At 39.5% G+C, this 12,236-nt stretch overlaps 1 protein-coding gene across 3 annotated transcripts in view; it reads left to right on the top strand.

Annotated features, from left to right (window-relative positions):
- The window catches only part of LOC116728593 (pbx/knotted 1 homeobox 2), a 94,806-nt gene that overhangs the window by 31,728 nt on the left and 50,842 nt on the right, over positions 1-12,236 (top strand). The gene's annotated exons all lie outside the window — the stretch shown is intronic.

Genomic DNA, 12,236 nt, shown 5'->3' with positions numbered 1-12,236 from the left:
CAAATTTAAATGTCTTCTGGTCCCTCATGTTGGCACCTAATTGCAAATTGAAGGACTGAAAGCACACAATTTAAGCTCTGGCTAAATGAGAAATAATCTCCAAAGAAAATCAGGGATGGGCTTTTTCAGATCCTACAACCTTGTGAGCAAAAATAAAATCAGAAAGGAATTATTTTTCGTTTTTATAATTGTGTACCCCATAAACTTTTGTAGAAAATAAAAAGCGACAGTAATATTTTTTTTAACAATGGGGAAGTGTTTATTTGTAATTATTTATAACTGTATGTTTCATCTACAGTCATGGATGAGCGAGCTGGTTTGGTCTATCTGCTTGCCTAAGCATTCATGATGGTGATGTGGTTGTTGTGCAGGGACTGCTAATATATACACATTTGGTACTTGGAAATAAAAACTGTCTACCTATATAAAGTCTGGTAATCTTCTTGAGTCTGGAAACCCCCCATTGCTCTCAACATATGGCTCTTTTTTTCTACAGAATACAAGTAAACCTCAGAACAAGTGAACCCAGGAGTCCATTCTGTAATCTTAAGTGTCCAACATACTCAGGCGCACTTCACTTCGCGGATGTCCACACGTGCTCGATGAGGACTCAAAGTGGACGTCCGCCGGATACGTTTGAACGAAGGTCAATTTTTACGACCGCATAGCCAGTGTCCCACAATAAACTGCTTGGCAGGAGAAAGTGTTTGCTTTGGCTGTTTTGTATGTGACACCGAGCTGATAAGGTTGAGAGTCGGGCTCAAGGACGCGCTGCGTGACTGCCACCTTCTGTGCCACACTGACAGGTGTGTGGTGGCCAAACATGCAAGTATCCCTTTTGGATTGTGGAAAAAGAAGGAATTTGCCACTAGAAATGTAGGCAATGGGTACGCTCAACTAAAAAAATTCTCAACCGACAATGGACTGTGCGGTCGGAGTCCATGCGGCTCACAGAATACTCACAGTACATGTGTGGGAGTCGTAGCACCTGTGAGGACAACCTGGAATCATGCGCTCGGAATGCTAAAGTTGGTTTTGTTCACGTTAAATTTCATCCAGTTAAGTTGCAATTTACAACAAAAAACAAAAACAAATAGAAAAACAAATTGCAAAGTCTTGTCGTCTGCAGCCTGAACTATGTATTATGTGAATTTGGACAAACATAGACTGTTACAGACATATTTTCAGAATCACTCCTTTAGATTCTTTACTGGAAACAACTTCCTACTCTACAGTATATGACATGTCTTTACTAAAGTCAAGCTATTTCTGTTATTCTTATACAACGTAGTCCTTTAACTCAATTGTAATTCAGTCCTTAATGTAATGACTCTTTAAATTGAATTTTTTGACTTCAAACTTATAAGACCACGTAGACAACATACGGCTGTCGTTGGCTGATAGTCAGAAGAGGCCTTGTAAACTAAGACATTTGTGTTTTCCTCCACACATTCCCAAATAATCACACAGCTTGTCTCCTTGTCCTCTCAGCCCCCAAGTGTTCCCCACTCTTTCCCTGCGTCTCCTCTCTCAGAATCTCCACCATGATTCTCTGCCAAGGATTGTTTTACGCTTAATTTTGTTAGACTTAATGAGATTTTACTAATTAAATCTCCTCCTGGTTGGAGACCCCCACTTCCTCATTTCCTAACATAGCCCCTCCTCGTCCCCCTTTCCAGTTAAAATCACTCCAGCTTTCTGAGAGATTGCTCAGCAAGCTATTTTGCACAACTAAACGTCCTGCTTTTTCTTTAATGAATAACAGCAACAGTGAGTTGTAAAAGCCGAGGCCAGTTCCATGGTGGGATTCTTCATTTTGTGCCAAGATGCTCTGGTGATCTTGTGATTGTGGCTGAATTTTCAGATCTGATTTGGTTTGGAGAGATAAGAAAACATTATGAGCACAGTAGGCTGACCAAAACTAAAATCTACATCAGGTTTGATCACTACTCTGTGTTTGTCATTGTATGACTCAGTTTATGTGCCTTAAATGTACTTTTACTTAAGCTTGAAGCACACAGGTCAGATATTGTAAAGCTAAAATGTTCTCTTTTAATAATCCCTGCGTTAGTCAAAGGCCAGTGCTAAAAGGGAAGTGCTGAAGGGTGGGATCAAATCACTTCAAGCAGTAAGGTCTCGGAGGTCGCCGCTGACAACAGCCGCTTGCTCTGCTATTGTGGACCCTGTGGGACTCTCACACTGACTATTGTGGGAGCTAGCCTCCTGTTTCCCCCCTTTCAGTCCTGGATATCCAGTGCCAGGGCTCAGCGCCTCGGCCAAAATGTCCATTATGCACCTCCTCACGTACCCTTTTATTTTTGTGCACACTCATACACACCGCTCAGTACAAGAAGCATCTATGCCGTGGCCCTCTTGTTTGGGTGAGCAGGCAGAGTGCCCATTTCAGATGGGACTCCTTTCTTCTTGAAGGCTCATGCCGATCAGGTTTCTGCCACCTGTCAGTCAGCTTAGCAGGCAGGGAAATGGTGGTGGGCAGTAGGAGGGAGGGGGTGGGGTGCCATGGCAATATGGCACCGTGCCAGCATCCTGCCTGTTGTTTCAGCTTACTCAGAGCCTCTAAGATTGTGCAATGATTCCTGAACTCATGCGGTCGAAATGTTCCCCATCCATCCTTACACACCAGGGTTCTTGACCCCTCCAGATTTCTCCTTCAGTTTTTTTTTTTTACACTATTTCTGATCATCAAATTATTTTTTAATAAAAATGAAATAGCAGTTTCCAAACTGCAATTTCATCAAGCTATCCAACCTGATGCTATGTGAGACAGTATAATGTTCTCCTAAAGTCAATAACTGGAACGCGTGATATATTGGTATTGACATCGGTCCGATAAACTAAAAATGTGCCCATACATACAGTATATATATACTGTATATATACATATATTGGCTGTTATAGCAATATCAATTTCGGATATTGATATCGGCCCAAATTTTCATATCGGTGCCTCCCTGGTTTTGATTATTTTCTGTGTCAATAGTGTGACTGCAAACTATGTGAAACTATGTGAAAGACCTTCTAGGGGACATGTCCTGAGAAACTTTGCCTGACCTTTTTGTGACACGGCTTCCCTTGAACACTTGATGTTGTTCATTATGAGCCTCACTGTGTGATCTCTCCATCACCCTCGCTACCTCCGTGCCTAACTGTTGTCTCCTAGTCCACTCATATCAATTTCTGCCTCAGAAATAGTGTCTACCCCACCAATCCTAATTGTAATTATGTTGATTTAACTTAAACACATGCAGCTCCCTCCATGCTATCTGAATGGGAGCTTATTAGTTGGAATACATTTTTTATTTATTTATTCCCATTTCTCAGGGTCCCTGTCGGCATTTCCAATTACTCTTGTCGTGCGGCTGTAATTGCCTCCATGCTAATGGCCGCCAGACAATCGTGCTAAATGAGGTGAGGCCGAGAGGCTAGGAGCCTGACTTCATTAAGAGCTAATGGGATTTTATAAAGGGGGCTGCAGACCCATCTCATCAAAAACAGCAAGATGGAGGGAAAACAAAACAGATGGAGGGGGAGAGCCAAATCACAACCAAAGTAACTTAGCCCGCTTCTCTTCCTGTCACTCAAGCAAAAAAGAAAATCGTACTTTGCTATTAAAGAACGATACATAACTGTAAACACAAAGCCACTTAAAACCTCTATCCTGGCCTAAAGTGGAAAAATTGACGCAATGCTTTAACAGATCTGGACCGTTCAGCTGAACGTAAACAAGTTATTATAATGTGCCTCACGACTGGGCAGCAACCCCTTACCAGCAAAGTAGCAGCAAAAGACAGAAGAACTGTAATGTTTTTTTTCTGCAGCGTGGACAGTCCTGGCCAAGTACTCCCACATTATTCACACATTATTTAGACAGAGGCAGAGCTGAGCAGCACAGAAATAGATGTGAATGTGGGCTCTTTTGCACAACAGCCTGTTCCGAAATCAAAGGCAGTGATCCAAAGTATAAATCTGTGCAGGTTAAATGAGAAGTGCAAGCAGAAACCGCTCAGGTCAAGACCAACAAAGCGGATAAGACATGTTTGTTGCATATGCATAATGCATTGTTGTGTATGACACAAAACCAGAACACTTTTAAAACCAGACTCTATCACAGCAAGTCACTCATTGCGTACTTAAGAACCAGAGCAGGTTCTTTTACACAGTGAAGTAATGGTGTCAACATTTCGACTTTTATTCTTTCAAATTTATTTCTGAAACTAATAATATAGATGTTTTCTTTTCTTTTCGTTTCGTTTTTTTTTTTTTCTTTCTCCAATAGACTTTAATGCTTTGCCACACATTTTTGTCTTATCTTCATGGCTTTTCTGATATTTTATTAATGTCTATGTAATAGTTCTGTTAGAACCTTTGAAAAAAAAAATCTCTCAACTCACACTATAGGTTTTGAGATTTGTATTAACTATATTGTTGCTGAAGATTTCTTTTACAGACGAGGAAACGTTTCAGAATTCGTTTCTTGTTTGTTCATAAATACATTATTCTCCATTGTAGCTAAATCCCTGTAGGACTGTTTGCAACATAAGGTAGATTTATTGCTGTTATATTGTAGGGAATAAAAGCATAAGGACCTTGACTCTTTCTTTAGGAGTGACGGATGGACCTTTCTGTTTTCACATGATGTCCCAACAAGTATAATACGGTATAAGATTTCAACAACACTGAAGCAAATAGTAAAATAAATTGGGCTAATCTAAATCTAAATCTAAAATAATGACGATTTCCTCTTCAGCGTTAGTCCAAAGTGGAAGACAATGATCTACTACAGGGAGAACATACAAATACAGTTGGCTCCAAGGGAAATATGGCACTTCAGGTCTGAAGCATTGTACTGAAAAATTTGTGTCCGTCATACACTGACTACACAGTAGAGGTGAGAGTGAACACATAGTTACACTTTCAAGGTTTTACACGTCTGCTCATAAAGGATAGGCCGATTAGTCCAAACCTCTGACTGGTACCGGCCCTGTCTGCATCATTGTTTTTTGCTTTGTTGGTATAGTTCTTGAGCCAAAGTCCAGTATTGGCCATAGTGCGTGATGGACATGCTTTGAAAGTTGTTCTCTGATCTACTGTTCCACATACTACTCCACACAAGTGTGTTTTTACTGTAGGTAATATGGACAGTATGCTGTGTATGATTAGTGGTTTGAATAAAGTCTCTACTGCACAGTTTTGCATCAGTATTTCTTAGCCTTCGGGTTTTTCCGTTACCTGTAATAAACATAAAAAACATTTTGATATTTTATTTTAAATGTCTAACCAGAGGATGTTGTTGGTAAAACGCAACCAAAGTAAAACAACGACTAAAGATCAACGACATGAATCATCAAAATGACAGAGTTGGCCTTTCTGATGAGTTTATCTCCAGATGCGTGGCATTGTGCAGTTCCTGATATTCAAGAGGCCATTGTTGCATGACAGATTGGGAGTTATGCTGATTATAACATGATAATAATTATGATCATCTTGGATTTTTTTAAGAAGAATTATGTTTGTGACAGCTCAAAAAGTATACTTACTTAGGCTAAATCCCTGTTTATGTTATTGCTCAACTTGTCCCTTGAACAAACTGTATCTTCGTTTTGTCCATGCCTGCTTCTCTTTCATACTCACAGGCAATTCAGTTTATTCTGAAAACTATTTCCATTTATTACTGTTCTAATCCCTGTTTGAGCCTATTATCTTTAATTCAATTTAAAGAACTATGAGTCTTAAACAAACAAAAATGATTTATGCTTTATTTGGAGTTATATAAATACATTTCGCTACGGTAGCCTCTGAGTGCACGATAGGAAATGACTTTAACTCGTTGTAAAAAGTGGGTACAAATTGATAAGAAACGACCGAGAATTGAAATGCATAAAATAGATAAATAACCAGCAACCTCCCCCCCCCAAAGAACCCCAAACAAATAGGAGGGTTTAATAGGAAGAGGATGGTTTAAAATGGAGGTTTGTTGGAGAGTTCTTCTTTTAAAGGTGAGTCCATATTATCTCATGTTTGTTGGTTCCTAAAGCATTTTTTTCAAGCCAGATTTTCTTTGACAGAATTTGCGTTGGACATTATTGGACTCATCTGATAAAACATACACCTCACTGTGAGGAGTAAAATTAATAAACCTGAATTTTGTTTGCATATAGAGTATCTTGAAATGACTTGCTGCTTTTGTATCACATGAATAAAGGATGAAATGTCATGTGTCTGTCGAAATAGCAAAACTTCTTCCCTGAGTCACCTTTTTCCACCAGACTCTTCCTGAAGAAGTGTGAGACAGATGTGTGTAATCATCGGGGCTGCGGGGTGTTTTTGTCCCCTAATTTGCTGTCCATCTGAGCTGCCGGGATGGTGGGATGACGGTTGCGGTTTAAGGCTCGGCCGTGGCAGAAACAGCTGTCCCACAGCTGCTATCTCTCCGGCTTCAGAAAGGGAGGGGGAGTGGGATCTGGGGTTGAAAAACAGTCCCAAGCCTCCTGGGTCAGAGCCCTGGTATGGCGGTCTCCCTGGCAACTGGAGCTGATGGGCGTGTGTGTGTGTGTGTTTACTGTATGCGTTAGCAGGGAGCAGAGTTTAGTCAGAGAGTGGAAAAACTGAAGGTTAAGGTTGCAGAGCCCTGCTTCACTTTATCTGTGTTTCACTTTTGCAAATGTTCCCACTGAATGTTTCCTTGAGATAACCTGGAACTAGACCGAATCTTTCCCAAACCGACTAACAAACAGCCGAAGACCAAACCACACCGGGGTGCGCTCGGTGCGCTATCGCTCCCTGTTTTTCTCAAACAACTCCCTGAGCCGAACACAAGGGAATGTGAATCTCCCTGAGACGGTGAGGGGAACAGAGAGGGTTTGGGTTGGATGAGGAGAATGTGCCTGTGTGAACTGTGGCGATGAATGGGGAAGCGGGGAGAACGGGAAGATAAATGGGGGGAGAAAATGGATATGGAATGATACTTGGCTTTGGACCAAAAAAAACTCCAACAAAATAACAGCTGCCATCTTTACTCCGTCAACCTTCCAGAGCACCTCTCGACCCCGCCGGCATGACTTCTTTTCTTACTACTGCGTATGACATACTATCATGATTTAACTAGAAATTTACCACTTTAACACATCAAAATTTCTCCCTGTTTTAGCATTTCCATCGACTTTTAACTAATTACGGTAGTCTATAACATTTACTCAAAAAAAACTAAATTACGCCTATTTGTTTATTTATTTGACCAGATATAGTTAGATATACCCTACCTTCCCAGTGATACGGCGATTAGTTGGTCGTGTAAATGATCCCGTTCTGTGAATTCTCACACTTGAGATAATATTGCCCACCAACCTTCTGTGCAAACACATTCAATGAAGCAAGTTTGTGGGGAACACAGCGGAGGCCATCACAATGGGCCTGCGAAACAAAGGGACAGTAACAGGTGTTAGCTGTGACACATGAGGAGTGAGTGTGCTTTGGATGATCAAGGTGTGAGATGCCTGTATGAAGCTTTTTCTATTGACATCAGCAGCACATCGGGTGGTTGGCACCGAGCGCGTCTCAATTCAAGTTGCATGATGTCTTGTAAACGTGTACGTTCTTCAGCTCTCTGGGATTGTTGGTACGTCCCTAATGGGAAGTCTCATTGGAGGAAGACATGGGAAGGTATGTCTACCAAAGTCGGATGACTTAAAAAGTGAATCGAGACTCAAACATGGATTGTCCCATGATTAAACTCACCAGACAATGTTGTATTTTTATTTTATTTTTCCATATACAGTACAGACCAAAAGTTTGGACACACTTTCTCATTGAATTCAAACCAAAGGTTTGGACACACAGTTGTGTCCAAACTTTTGGTCTGTACTGTACGTCTTCAAAACAAAGTTCTTTTAGAATTAATGTTAAGTTTTTCCTGGCATGTTTGACTATTTCTGTAAACAGTTGTTGAGAACAAATAATTCTATGTTTTCCTTTTATCTCTTTTAGCTAGTTGCTAAGCTAAAGCTAAAAGAAATGACATGTTAGGAAACGCCCTCAAAGCTAAGATTACAGGATACTAGGAGCTAGGTAATGACCTCTTTGGGGCGTAGCTCAGAGAGAGGGTAACAAAGGAAATGGGAAACTCTTGTGGGACGCCAATTTGACTTGCTACCTCTTAAAGGTGGCATGTGAAATGGACCAGCTGTATTTTGGTATTATTAAATGAATAAATGAGTCAGTGAATTCAACTCACTGACTCTTCTGTAGCTTCATACATCAAGAACTCAGCATGGAGAACGGATAATTCTCCACATTGTCAAACATCTAATTGATATAAACATGCAGTTTTCTACCACTAGAGTGACCTCAGAAAGTTAATATTAGGTTTCTGAACAATTTGAACCAGCTGATGCTCAGTAACTGAGAGCATCCAATATGGATTCGTCTTTAAGAACTATGATATAGGAGGACTTAAGAAAATGCTGAAAATACTTTTACCTAGCTGAATGTTAGCACACGGAACATTTAATTTACAAAAAAATGACTATTGTCTATGTAGAAGCAACACCATAAAACTGTGTGAATTTTCTTTATAGGAATACTGTCATTCTTTCTTTTAAGTTTTATTTTTAAGTAGAAACATTTTTATCAACGTGAGACAGAAGTGAAGCCAATAAAGTAAATACAATACGGAGGATAACACAAAGCTTTTGTGTTTTTGGAGACAGACTTATGCAAATAAGAGAATGTTAGTTCATGTTGGGAACGTTGAGCTGACTGAGCAGCCGACGCCTGCTAACCCAACTCTGTACGTTGTCACATGTCGTAGATTTTTTGGACATAATAAGTGTTTTGTTGTTCAGCAGGGAATTCTGTTTCTGCGTTATCGCTATATTTATAGATTTGATTATTTGAAATGATAGTTTTACTGATGCATGCTAATGTAAGCAACCGTTGTGCTTGAGCTTCTTGTAGTGTAGCGAACCGTCTTAAGAAAACAATTCAATATTTCATAATTAATGAAATGATAATTAATTAAAGTAATTAATTACAGATTTCTAACTAATAATTGTTAAAGTGTTTATATTGCACCATTTTATTTTATTTTTTAGTATTTATTGTTGGAAAAATTAGCCGCATTGTTAATGCACACGCAAAATTGGAGATTTGAGTATTTGTTAGAAGTGGGCCTTGTAGTTTTCATAGGACAGTGATCCGTTGCCATAGAAACACCCCTGAAAAGGTCAGTGCTGAGGGTTTTCTTTATTAAAAAATACAATTTTATATATATATATATATATATATATATATATATATATAAAATAGGGAGGCCCAGAAACAACAAAAAGCATTATTCTTGCCCATTCTTCTACATTTACCCACCAGCACAGTAACACACACACACGCCGGCTGCCACCAATTTTTTTTTACATTGATAAAAAAAAAAAAAAAATGCAGGATTTAAATAGTGCAATTACATGGCTGCAAATGGTGAGAGCCCCCTCACTGTATTATTATTATTTCTTTATTCTCTTTTGAAGTCGGGAATTGAAAAGGGAGAATGGTGGACAGCCTGTGCAATGCTTGAGCTTTGTGTTTCGTTGTAGATACGTCGCCCGCCTGCCCCCTCAATCATTGGCAGCTCCTTCCTCTCTCCCCTCCCTCTCAAGTCATTTTAATTAAGTCAGTCTCACTGGCATGGAAGGCAAAGATAATTGGAGAGGGTTTTTGGATGCCATTTACTCTAAATGACGCCTGTTTCTTCCCATTCTCTCAGTTTTTCTCCACTCCCACAGCTTTCCACCCCCCTCTCCCCGCCGCTTCTCGTCTCCTGGCAAAGAGTTACCTATCTTCCTCCTCCTTTTTCTCTTCTTCTATCTTATATTCAAATGTGAAATATGGATTAACCTCTTCTGTGTGGCTCAGGGGACATCTTCCTGTGAATTGCAAATTTTGGCCAACATTGCAATTTATTTGAAATGGCAAATCAGGCAAAGCAATTTACTGGAAATGAGGAGCTTCTTTGAACTCTCCCCCTTTGAAAAAAGTTTGTGGATTTTCATTGCATGAAGAGCAAAAAAAAAAAAAAAAAAAAAAAAGGAAATCCTATAGAACTATTCCCTTTGTGCTTTTAAAGAAAAAACTATTCTGAGAAACAAAATGGGCTTTGATTTGCTCCTTATTTTTGTGAGTAAATGCCTTTCTATAGCTTCTGAATCTGAAGTTGATCACACAGAGAGACATGAACACAGAGATTACCTGGAAGAAGCACTTGCGTTCATCAATTTTAACTACTTTTTAAAAGCTGTGTGTAACTGTGCCCTTTGTTCAGACGGATTTCCATCATAGAGCTCATGCTTACGTTGCCAGGGATACAAAACAGGGACAAAAAAAAAAAAATACATTAAACCTTCTCCATTACTGTTGGGATTTCCAGTGGGCATACTCATATTGGACATGGACAAGCTGGACCTCTATATCATTGTTTCTAATGATTTCTGACTAGGATAAAAGAAAGCACCACAAACAGTTAAAAATGTTCACGTGGACCACCTTAATTTCATTGTCTATTTCTTAGTATTGTGCCCCATTTTCAGATAGATTCTAACCTCCAGTCAATAAAAAAACAACAGAGTTTTCCTTGCTGGTAGACATGAGCGCTTATTATGTTGTAAAATGGGAGATAAAATTGGAAAAAAATGCAGAGCATCACCGACCGCCCGCCATGTTTCCAGCCACCATGTTGTTTGCCTCCCAGCAATGTGGATAGAGTAAAACAACAGTGTACCCATGCCTAGCAGTGGGAAGTGTGTAACTGCTGTCTGATAGGATATCATTATTTATAGCTGGAGACCTCAAGTTTGGGCCCGGGCAACTTTTTTTCTTCTTTTTCTGGTGTCTGTCATGCTCTGAGATAGACTGGTGACCGGTCCAGGGCGTCGCCTCACCTCTTTCCTAATGACGGCTGGAGATGGGCACCAGCAACCCTCTGAATGGATGCGGACCCTCCTATTCAGCTAGAGTTTGTTCGAGAATATGCTCTGGGTTGCTGTTTCTACCAGCGTGTGGAGCAACACACAACTTCAGGGAGCAATATATGCATGAACCAAGAGGTGATAATTGACAGATATTCTGTAAATATCTTGGATAGTGATCAGATTTCTGCAACCCTAATTTTCAGATCTGTGCCGATCTGGTAAACATTATTTATCTCGTCCCAATACTGCATTTCTTTTACAATATGTAAAGCTACTTTATATATTGTCTTTAGTAGTGCTTTGAATTGCAAACTTTAATTAATGTAAAAAATAAAATGGTTTGATTGGGTGCAATTTCTTAGCTGAGAAAGGAGACCTCTATGCCACTACAGCATTGTTTAGGTGGTAATATTAACATATTACATCTCTGTGAGACCTTGGAATAAAGGGTTGCTCACTTTGGAGATCTGCTGCTGATTCCATTATTCACCCAAATGTCAAGAGTTGTTCATCAGAATTTTGCTGGAGCTTCGTGAAGCTTCGACCTGCTGATTTCTAAAACGAGAGCAGGGTTTTGTTCAGCCTACCTGAAATTAGAACACTGTAAACACCACAGAGTCTAACTTATTAAAACCATAGTGTACTTTTAAGTCAGCAACAGGTTCAGTCACTTATTATTTTTGTTTGGGAAAGAGGCAAATTCATGCCTCCCTGTTAAAATTCAGTGCGTCTTGCTTTGCACAAATGGAAATTTCACATTGAAGATACAAATGTGAGAGTTCAAAAAGGCTGACAGCATTTCGAGGATCAGTATGTTTCATCACTGAAGACGATACGAAGCTCCAAATGATAAAAGGGGACAAGTTTTTATCATCAAAAAGTTGAACGTGGGAGAGACTCTCATGCTGCAAGAGAGTCTCTCCCACTCTATTGCTCTCTGGCAATGTTTTCACTTTGAGTGAAAAAAAGTGTATGAATGGCCAAAGAAAACTTTATATAAATCATGCAAAATATTTATATTGGATATTTATTTAATTATTTTATGTATTTAATTGCAATAACGTAAACGTTATTTTTTTATTGGAAGATTAGGAAGAGGTGAATCTAGATTATAATCATTTTAAAAATGTCTCACCTCTGCGTTGCAGCTTGAACACTGTCTATGAAAAGTATTCACCCCTGTGGATCCTTTACCATTTTTGTTGCTTTTATAAGTCAGTGATGAGCCACACAATTTTGGATTTTTGTTTTTTTTGACAA

The sequence above is a fragment of the Xiphophorus hellerii genome, chromosome 11, assembly GCF_003331165.1.
Source record: "Xiphophorus hellerii strain 12219 chromosome 11, Xiphophorus_hellerii-4.1, whole genome shotgun sequence".
Lineage (NCBI taxonomy): Eukaryota > Metazoa > Chordata > Actinopteri > Cyprinodontiformes > Poeciliidae > Xiphophorus > Xiphophorus hellerii.
This window is presented reverse-complemented; position numbering and strand designations above follow the sequence as displayed.